At 38.3% G+C, this 11402-nt stretch overlaps 1 long non-coding RNA gene across 1 annotated transcript in view; it reads right to left on the reverse strand.

The window, feature by feature from the left end:
- The window catches only part of LOC134739564 (uncharacterized), a 148515-nt gene extending 141556 nt beyond the window's left edge, over positions 1 to 6959 (reverse strand). Inside the window, exons 1-2 of the long non-coding RNA XR_010126340.1 lie at positions 6638 to 6959; positions 5600 to 5747 (exon numbers count right to left, since the gene is read on the reverse strand). This is a non-coding gene — a long non-coding RNA (uncharacterized LOC134739564). The remainder of the gene's footprint in view (positions 1 to 5599; positions 5748 to 6637) is intronic.
- Positions 6960 to 11402: the final 4443 nt, after the last annotated feature.

Below are 11402 nucleotides of genomic sequence, written 5' to 3' on the forward strand. Positions count from 1 at the left end.
AGCTCATCTAAGAAACAGACATTTTCTCCTGTGTTTGATGAGAGTGAGTGTTATAGGAATTCAAGATACACAAATAGAGCTGCCACACACCTTCAAAAGAGGCTCTGACTATGAACTAGGACCTAACATGGCTTTGAACTCAGTTAAATTCAACTTTTAGATCCATTGTGGAAACCGAGACTTTAACCATTTATTATTATTTAGAAATGGACATGAATGAAATGGAAGTCTTGACTACTGTAAACAAAAATGTGACTTTTATTGTTACCTATATTAAGAGGCTTGCTATAACTTTATTGTTAGCCAAACTTACACATAATAGATGCTCAATAAATATTTACTGAAATAGATTCTCCAACTACATGTCTGTGTGGCTTTGAATATGACACAATCTTTCTAGCTTTAGTTTTCCTATCTGTAATATGAAAAGTTGATTTAATAACCAGAAATTTTAAACCAAATATCTAGCACTTCATAGAGGTATCTGGAGGCCTACTCTTGGGACTAGAAACTGATTAAGAGATGTTAAGTGACCAGGACTCTGGACTTCCATTAGAGAAGCAGATTTTTTTTGTTGTCTTTGCTGTTTTATGATTTTATGCTCTGTTTAAGGTTTTGTTTAAATAAAGGAATCAACTTCTCAAAATAAAAAGTTTCATATCACTGACCTAGATAATCTTTAAAGTTTTTCCAACTGTATTACGTGATCTATGATCTTCATTATGGATAAACAAGAGAAAATGAGCAAAAAAGCACTTTGTGAGGAATTTAGGTTATATTCAGAAAAGAATTTAACTGGAAAAATTATAACTTACTATAAAATAAGAAAAGTAGACAATTATTTCCCTCAAATAATTCAAAGATTGGCCAAAAGCTACCTTTGTAAATACACATTCTGGGGTAACAAGATCAATTTCACTTAGCCACCAAACATTAGGACCACCTTGAGCATAACCCTGAGTCACTTTTGTGGCTCAACCACTGTTTCTGCCCTCAAGATGCTCCCAATCTAATATGAGACAAAATGCATCTCAAATAACTGAGACACAATTAGAAAATTATAGATGCTGTACAAGATAGAGAATGTACAGAAGAGTGGTATGTGAGATCCGAGAAGGGGCAATTAATTTTTTGAGAGAAAAAATCTCAAAATACTGAGAAACTGGCTTTTGAGCTTGACCTTGCAGCACGGAAGTGTTATAATTTGGAAATAGGGACATAGAGGAAAGGTCATTCAGGTTGAGGAAATACAGTGAATCAATGATCTGAGGAGAGTGCTCTATTCAGAACACAGCAGAAAGGCATTTATTAAGGAATTCATCTCTCATTTCTATTCTTTGCCAAATATGTCCAATTTTCTGTTAAAGCATAAGGCAGAATCATGCTTCCTTGACTCTCACAGATGATTATATCATTTGTTTTCACCACAGAGATTTGAGCGGAAGCGAGACTGCATTTTTCTTACCTTGGCAATAGTGAAGTGTGGCATTGGAGCCTTCCTCAAATTGGTTCTCTGCCTGATGATGCAGAGCTAAAGCCCTTCCTCAGCTAACCCATGACAGATATAAGCCGTTGTTATTTTAGAGGGGTGTCCAAACTTTTGGCTTCTCTGGGCCACATTGAAAGAAGAATTGTCTTGGGCCACACATAAAATACACTGACACTAACGAAAGCTGATGAGCTAAAGAAGAAAATTGCAAAAAGCCTCATAATGTTTTAAGAAAGTTTACAAATTTGTGCTAGGCTGCATTCAAAGCCATCCTGGGCCAAGTGTTAGACAAGCTTGTTTTTTTTTTTTTTTTTTTTTTTTTTTCTTTTATTATTATTATTATTATACTTTAGGTTTTATGGTACATGTGCCCAATGTGCAGGTAAGTTACATATGTATACATGTGCCATGCTGGTGCACTGCACCCACCAACTCGTCATCTAGCATTAGGTATATCTCCCAATGCTATCCCTCCCCCCTCCCCCCAACCCACAACAGTCCCCGAAGTGTGATGTTCCCCTAAGGCGTGAAATTTAGGGGTTGTTTTTTACCATAGGATGGCAGTTAGAATTCTAAGATGGCACCCATCATTCTTGCCCCGTGGTGTCCACACTGTTGTGTAATTTCCTCCCCTTGAGTAACAACCTACTTGTAACCAACTGAATATGTCAAAGCTGAAATCACTACTGTGATTATATTATAGGATACAAGATTCCATCTTAACAGACTAAAGTAAGAGATTCTCCTACTGGCTTTGAAAAAGTAGGCTTCCATGTTATGATAAGGCCTGTGAGTGAGCCAGAGGTAGAGGAATTGTAGGGGTCCATTGGGAGCTGAAAGCAACCTGTGGCTCATAGCCACAGAAAAGAAAGAATGTCCCTCACCTACAACGGCAAGCAATTGAATTTTGCTCACAGCCATTATGTAAGTTTGGAAGATAGCCCTGAATTTCAGAAAGGAAGGCAGTTCCCTACATCTAGATCCTAGTCTGTGAGACCCTGAACAGAGGACCCACTTAAATTATGCCCATAATCTCAACCCACAGAAACTGCAAGATAATAAATATATGTTATTTTAAGCTGATAAGTTGGTAGTCATTTGTTACACAGCAATAGAAAGCTAAGGGGCATAACATAACCTGGCCTCTCCTGATTCAGACAAAAAAGATGGGAATTAAGTCTAGAAAAGTATTCCAGATCTTTTTTTCAGAAGGCCTTAAATGCCCAGCTAGTGAGCCAGAGTTTTTTGGGGGGGATGAGAGACTTTGAAGGTATTTGAGTAGAGAGACAGTTTGGTTGGAACAGTGCATTTAAGGGAATGATTTGCAGGCATATGAATGAAAAGATAATGTAAAAAGAGATTGCCATAGAGATATATAAGAATCAAGTAAATAAAGAATATTAACTTCTCTTATCAAATTATTCACATGTAGAAAATAATGTATTCAGAGAAATTTTGCTGACATTCTTTTTTTCAATCAAATATAATGCCATTTCTACCTGTAATTCTACTTTACATGATTAAAATACCCATGTCTTCCCCCTGGAGTTAAAATGACAAATGTACCAGGTTGCACGCCTCCATGTTGTCACCAGGGTACTGTTCCATTTGTTAATAGGCATTGCTTTTTGCCAGGAATTTCGTTTTCAGCCCAGAGTAAATTGCCTTTCATCTATACCAAAATTTGAAGCATGTACAAAAGTGGTTTATGTTTTATTTACCATTTGTTCTGGCAGGGAGATGGGTTTAAGGAGCTTAGATTCACTTTCTCATGTCACGTGGGCTGCCATATGAAACTGCACTCCAATCTTTTATTTGCCATGCTATAATGCTCATGAGAAAAAAACTATTTGGCTTGTGTGAATCTCAATACACAAAGTACATTTAGAGATGCAACCAAAGTTGCACATTAGAATGTTTCTTTGTTTCTTTCTTTCTTTCTTTTTTTCCAGACTGGAGTACAGTGGTATGATCTCAGCTCATTGCAACCTCCGTCTCCTGGGCTCAATCTATCCTCCCACCTCAGCTTCCCAAGTAGCTGGGACTATAGGCTATTTTTTCTTTTTCTTTTTCTTTTTTGGTAGATAGGGGATTTTGCCATGTTGGCCAGGCTGGGCTCAAACTCCTGGGCTCAAGCAACCCACCTGCCTCAGCCTTTCAAAGTGTTGGGATTACAGGCATGAGCCACAGTGCCTGGCTGAGAATTTTTCTTCTGCTGGTAAAATTCCTTTTCACAGAAGAATAACCTGGCTGATCATAAGTTTTCTGGACTTTGAGGTCACTCTTTTCTTTTAAGCACTATAGCAGACATCTGTTGTGCTGAAGCCCATTGCTTATTCCTCCTACATCTTCCTAATTCTTTTAGCAAGTCACCTTCAACCCCATTTCTATCTACATGGTTTGGGTGGAACACCATTATAACATGAAAGTGACTCAGGTGTAAGGTAATCAAAGTATTCCTTTCTCTAGGTCTACCTAAACTGGCCAAACAGGGCCTTTTGAAGAAGCTAGTAAAACAACAGGCTCCTTCTCCCTACCCCACTTGAACTTACATGTATGTAACCCCAGAGCTGCTGCCACCATCTTGCCATCATACAGATCTGCAAAAATTGCCAATGTAGGGAAGATGAGGAATACAGGTCCTGATGAAAGTGTGTGAGCCTTTAACTCTAACAAAGTCTGATAACAGTTATACCCCTATGTTCAGTTATTTTTATTTATTTGAGCCAATAAATGCTCTTTTACTATAATCAACGGCTGGTTGTGTTTTCTTATACTTGCAACTAAGCCACCATTTTATTTTTCTACCAGAATCTTCTTTCTCCCAAGTGATTTCTGCCAATCTCTGAAGAATACATTCTGAGCACTTTCCCCTTCTATTGATGAACTTTATTTTTGCCTATAGTTGTTTCAGGATTGTGTGTATCAGATCTCACCCCATCAGAAGAAAATGTCTATTCCCAGTTGCCCTATCTCCATAATTCTGCTCCAAATGCGCACACAGGTCTATCCCTTACTTCCCGAAAGACAATAATCCACACAAAGCAATTGCAATAGTTAATGCGTTTCCCGTGGAAGAATGAATTTACAGACCACATATGGGCAATGTGTTACAGTAGGGCAGATTTCAGACTAGAATTTTATACTCTGCTTCATTGAATGAAATTACAAATTTACTGCCAGTTCACTTTGTTCTCTACTAGCACAACCTCAAGATTAAAAAAAAAAAAATACCTCATTAACTGGCTGGTTCCTTTCACTAATAGGGAGCCAACCAGTTATATATAAAAGGAAAGTAAGATAAATTAATCATTCGCCTCTATCTCTCTCTCTCTCTATCTACCAAATCTGTTTGTCTGTGTGTGTGTGCTAATGATGGAAAGAGGGGCTGGAGAGAAAGGTTGTTGGTAGCCTATTCAAAAACCATTCCTACTCTTTTCTTGCTGTCAGAAAACCCCTACACACAAACATACACACACACAAAGTTATAAATGCCAAGTTCCCAATTTCTCAGCCTCCTTTGCAGCTTGGGCATAGTTTATAACTAACCTTCAATTCATATATAATGGAGTTAAAAAAAAACATTGCCTAAAGTTGTTGAATCAAGAAATGTTGTGCTGGCATATTATTTAGATATATGAGGAACCACTGGAAAAAAGAAAAATAGAAATAGTTAAGAGAGATTTCCTTTGAGGAGTTCAATAAGGAATAGAAAAAGGCAAGCAGAGGACTGCAGCTTTTCATTATTAACTCCTGTATATTATTTGATTATTTGCCTTATACATGTACCCCTATGTATACACACACACACACACACACACACACACACAGGCAGCAGCCAGCAGTCATTTCTTGTGGAAGTGACTGCAGTATATCTCTTAATCAGTCTATGCAAAAATGATAGTTGAGTTTTTGAGTGTTAGGTCCTGAATTAAAAGTTTTACACAGATAGTCTGACTTAATCCTCAGAGATACACTATGAATTAGTTACTATTATTATTCTTATATTAAAGGCTGCGAGACTGAGGCTCATAAAGGTTAAATAAACTTTTCAAGGTCATGAAGCTAGTTGTTTAGGATAGAAATGAGATTCAAACTGAAAATCCATACCTTAAGTGCTGAGCAATACTGGCTTCCAGATCATTAAAGATGTCCTACCCTGTCCTCAGGAAAGGCCTTCTTTGAAGCAAGTATCACTTGAACCTCTCCAGATTCTGCCTAATGATTTTATCTGCAGTGGTGTTGCTCATTTCTTGAGCTATAATAATGAAAATAGAGGGAGTTTAAGACAGCTCACATGCACCCAAATGTCAGCACACAAACACTTTCCTGTGTTTGAATTTATACAACATGAATGAGTATTCTGGTTGAATTGAATGTCTTGCTATTTTCGATTAGTCACTGAATTTCTGGCTTTTCAGCTCTGTTACACAACTTCAGTAAGCCTGCATATATACTATTGAGTAGTTTCATGTAGGCCTCAGACAACATTCTTGAAATTTTTTAATCATCATATGTTAGTAATAGTGGCATACACACTGCAAGTTGTCCAATTAGTACCCGTGTGTATATTAAAAAGAGAAAATGGTGTGTCAAATTGAATCCTCCTAAAAGGTTTTTTTTCTTTAGAAAAAAATGATAGGATACTCTTTATACTCAAAAATAAATAAACAAATTTTATCTTTTATTTTGTACATTCATTTTCTTTTTCTTTAGCTGAGATGCCATAAAAACCATCCAGCTCAACACTGGAAATGAAAATGGATGTTAGAGTGTGATAATGGCTAAGAATAAAAAGAGACTATCCAGAAGTCATGGATGTTTCTTACAAAAAGCCAAAAGTAAAAAAAAAAAAAAAATAGTAATAATGTACTGCTCCATGAAGCCCCATGGCTGACTTAGTTGAGGCATTTTTTCACTTTGCTCAGAGGAAAATAAATAACCGATCATCTGCATATTCTCCAACCCCTTTGCTGGGAGAATCTGGAGATGGTCCTCTTCACTACCCACTGAAAAGTAGCTCTGACCATGAAGTTCCATGGGGCAAGCCAGCAGCACTCTGCACAAGCAGCAGCAGGAACACCCATCCCAAGCAGGCAAGATCCTCAATGGTCTGGCCTTATCTTCCAGCCTCACCCCAGCTCCTACCTCTTCTCCTGTCCACTGGGTTCCAGACAGGCACAGTCTTTCTTTTCCTCTGACCCCAAGATGTCTCTTTTGTAATCACTTTCTTCAGCTTAGAGAGCTTCTTTCCAGGTTCTTTGCATATTCTGGTCACATCTCAAATGTCACCTCCTCAGAGAGACCTTCCAGGACCCCTCTGTGAGGTACCAGACTTCTCATACACACATATTGTCTATCTCATTTCTATCTCTTATTTTCTTCCCCTAATCTTTCAAAAAAAGATTAAAATAAGACTACGAGGGAAGTTTTTGTTTTTAAGGCCAAGGATGGTCTTTATTCATTTGGCTTGGGTAATGGATTCTTGAGTCATGAAATGCCAGAGGGTGGGGAATTCAGGACCTGGCTCCAGTTTATTTTCTGCAGTTCAAGGGCTGTGTGGCTTGCAGTGAGGTTTGATTTATATGTTTAGAGGTGGGGATTGGGAGATGGACTCTGAGAATCTAAACTATCTGCCTTTACACAGCTTACTGACTATAGTGATATGCCTTCACCAGCCCCCTGTCTTCATCAGCATAGCTTCACTATTCCAGGAAATTTTTCCCAGAAAGAAAAAAAAAACACAAATAACTTTTTCACTGTAAGAATTTTCTGAAAGACCCATGAACTCTTCAGTAGAAAACATAAGCCAACTCTTTATACCCCAAGATGCTTCTAATCCCTTGCCATAAAATCCTTGCCTTGCTGTGTCAACCAATTCTAAACTATTACATCATGATCCTTACCCAATCCTAATAAAAAACCCCCTAACCCATTGAAGGACACACTTTAAACCAGACTTCAGAGTCTCAATAAATATTATGAATTTGCTCTTCTCATTCTGAGATGCAATCAAAACTGTCAAGATAATGTGCTATAACAACAGTAAGTGATGAACTCAGCTTTTGCTTATTAACAAGTTGTTCTAATATTTGAGGTAGCCAGCAATGAGCTATATGGCTTAGATTAAATCATTCCTGTCTTTGGGGTTTATTTATAAATTAAGGAGGTTGGACTCAATAATTATTAAGAGACCTTCCAGCTTTGATATTAAGACCCTTTGGGAAGGCAATTCCTTTCCCTCTTGGTGGTCTTTTTCCAAGCTGACCGCTTCTTAAAGAAAAGGACAATTGCCTCCTGTCATTATCAGAAAGTGGACACAGGTCAGGTTCCTGGGGTGGCAGGGAGTTCAATGGCTGAGTTTTCAAAAGCTAGCTTTATACTTTCCTCCTGCTTGTCAACTCCAGGAGAGAAAGGGTGGCCATTGTTTGTTTTGTCTTGCTACACAAAAGCTAGACCAGTATTGGAGGGAAGAAAGAGGCACTGCCTTCTTGGCCAAGAGCCACGCTGTTTACCTGAATGGAGTTTCATCTTGAGGATGCCTCTTGTTATCCCCATAGTGAGACCTTTGGCTGCAGCCACAGCAGTGAGTAGCTAATTGTCTCCTGTGCTCATTTGGCTGCACAAACAGAAGCACACAGCCTCGTCAAGGTGAGAGCTGAGCCGACCCCATGTCTATTTGAACAATGCTAAGATGGATGATGAATGGGTATTTTGGAAACACAGCAAACGCAATGATTTATATTCATGATGGACTAAACCCAGAGGGACTTCTGGAATGGGCACATAGCATAGTGCTTTGATCTTTCAGAGTGTGAACTGAGTGAAAAAGGATTTGGAAAGCTGTTCCTTGTGACAGCCAGAGAAAAGGGGGTTGGGCTCTTTATACAGACAATTTACTTTTAAACCAAGCTGTAGATTTGGAAGGTCGAAAAGGGCAAAAAAAAAAAAAAAAAAAAAAGTACCCAAATGTGATGAGACCAATTGGGAAATTTTTAAAACTTTGAATTTGAAAATATAAGTTTCTATTGTCATTGTTGCCATTATGATTGAAAGTTTGAATTAGGTAATCAAATATATTTTAAATTGTATAAATATTTGTTTGATTATCTTGCTTACTCATTATCAAATCTAGTTTGAGAACATAGGTACTTGGGTTCTTTGATGCTAATATGATATAATCCCATCTCCACATCCTCCATCACTATCCCCATTTCTGTTTTCTATTCTTTTTATATATCTTTATGTCCCCTTGGTATATTCCTAGCTGTGAGAATTGAGTCTTTTAACTATTCTGTCAGTTCCAGTAACAGGAGGAATCAAGTCAACGTCTCTTGTCATGAAAATGGGAGTACACATGGCTGCCCTTAGGAGTTTTCTGAAGACCCAGTTAAAGAATGAGCAAGAGAGAGACAGACACCATGTATTACAGAGTCACACTCATTGAATATGTTTCCTATATCCCTCCCTCCTTCCTTTCTTTCTTACCCAATGGAAGACAGACTAATAAGCACCCACATAGAGGAAGTTCCTTTTGCCATATTTGTGGTGATCAGCCTCTCTATGCCTACCCAGTGATCATATACCTTTACCTATTTATAAAGAGTATGGGTGTTTAAAATGAGAGGAGAAAGGCAGTGCATCAGAATCAAATTACTCACTGTGATTATCTTTTCTCCAATCTGAAAAAAAATAGAGTTTTCATTTAGCTTATTTTCATTCAGCCGGCATCTTATGCATCGTTGCAAATTAACATTATTCACAATAGAAAAAAAGTGTGCAGCCAAGGCTCTGAATAATCTCATTACATATCTCTCAACAATTAAGTGCATTAACTAAGTCCTTGTATCAGAGGGGATGTTGCTGAAATGGCTCACATTTAGTCACATCCTTCTGTGCTTCCTGTTCACATAAGGTTTTGTCTAATCTTCATTGTACCTCAAAGGGTTTGGGATTATTACCAAAACATGACCCTGGATTATTCTGCATGAATAACTTCCAGTATCCCAAATGTTCTTCCACTTCTTTTTGTACTAAGAGAGACTACATGATAGTAGTTTGTAGTTTGATTTCAGAGATCAGAAAAACCTCAGCTCATATTTCAAATTACCTACTTATTAGCTCTATGACACCTTCATGCCTTGGTTTCTTCAACTGTCAGAAGAAAACAGTAAAAGTCCCAATCCCATGGGGTTGCTGTGAAAATTAACTTATATAATTAGGGGAGGCACATAGCACAGTGCCTGTTTGTAGTAAATGCTCAATCAATGGCAGTGGTAGTAGCAGTAGCAGCACTGCAATTGTAACAACAGAGGCCACATGGAGTCCTGGCTGTAAACAGAAAACCTGGGCTCTGGTCCTGGCTCCTATTAGCTGTTTGACCTCTTTGTCTCAAGTGTCCTCTACTGTGCAAGACTATTGTGAGAATTAACTGTGATAATCGATGTAAATGTACTTGTAAACTATAGGGATGTAAATGATTAATGTTATTATGAAGTCACTGTTGAAGGTCATTTTTTTCAAGTTTCTCAATAAGGTGATTGCAAAAGCATTTACAAAGTATAAACTTTTGCTTGGCAGTATAATTGTCAGAGTCAAAGTTCTTTGATTTCAAGAAACAAAAATCAAATCAAGTTGCTCACATAAAAGTGAGGTTTGTGGAGAGAATAAGAAAAAATAAGTTGTGGGAAACCATTCATTCATTAAACATGTATTTATTGAACACTATTCTAGCTCTAGAAACTGTGCTAAGTGCTCAATATGTCAAAATGAGTTAAATCATTTACTTAAGAAGTTAATAGCATATTGGAGAGAAGAAACTGAAAATCAGGGTAGGGCACAGGTATATGGTAAACAAAGAGGTTCATGCATATCTACAAAATAAGAAAATAAACTGAGGCTATGCATGTAATAAATAGAATATAATTACAGAAAGTACCTGGGAAATGTGGGATATCACAAAAGAGAAAGTTTTGGGTCCTGAGAAAGCTTTGCAGGAAGGGGGAGTGCCTATTTTCAAGTCTCTAAGACGGTAAAGTGTTTGGCAAATCAGAGAAACTGAAAGGCATCCAGTGTGGCAGGAGCTTGTAGCAGACCATGGGGAGTGGCTCACATCTGGGCAGGAGACACAAATTCAGTTAATTAATTCATTCATTCATTCAACATATTTATCGAATGCCTACTCTGTGTCAGGCATGGCTGTTAGCCAGAAAGATGAAGTTTTCCCAAAATGACCAACCCCCAACCCTACATTCTAATAAGTAATGAGATAATTTTTAAAAATAAAAATACCTTAAAAACCTAAAGGTATGTCAGCATATAATTAGTTTTAAACTGAGATGGTCTAAAGAGTAAGTGTGAATAGAGAGGAAAAGGGAACTTAGAGTCCAGGGAACAAGTATAGGAAAAGAAGTCAACAAAGGAGACTGAGAGGAATATTCTGAGAGGTAGGAGAATAATAGGAGAGGATGATATCATATAAATAAAAAAGGTTAGGGTGGGACCAAGATGGCCTTCTAGAAGCAGCAGTAATGGGAGGCTCCCATCAAAAAGAACCGTAACAGCATGTGAATCCTGCACCGGCAACTGAAGTATCCAGGTTCTGTCACGAGAACTGACCAGGAAGCTGGCGTGACCTATGGAGAGGAAGGAAGAGCAGTGTGGTGCAGCAGCCCACCTGAGAGCCACATAGGGTAGGGGAGCCCCCACCCTCAGCCAAGGAAGGCAGTAAGTAAGCATGCTACCCAGCCTAGAAAAACATACTTTTTCCATGTAACTGTGCATCCCATGGATCGGAAGCTCCCACTTGTGAGCCCACACCACCAGGGCCTAGGGTCCCAACCATGGAGCTGCGCAGATTCTCAACAGCCACTAAGCTAGAATCTGCTTAAGCCTGCTGAGTTCCTGGGAGGAG

The sequence above is a fragment of the Pongo pygmaeus genome, chromosome 4 (assembly GCF_028885625.2).
Source record: "Pongo pygmaeus isolate AG05252 chromosome 4, NHGRI_mPonPyg2-v2.0_pri, whole genome shotgun sequence".
Lineage (NCBI taxonomy): Eukaryota > Metazoa > Chordata > Mammalia > Primates > Hominidae > Pongo > Pongo pygmaeus.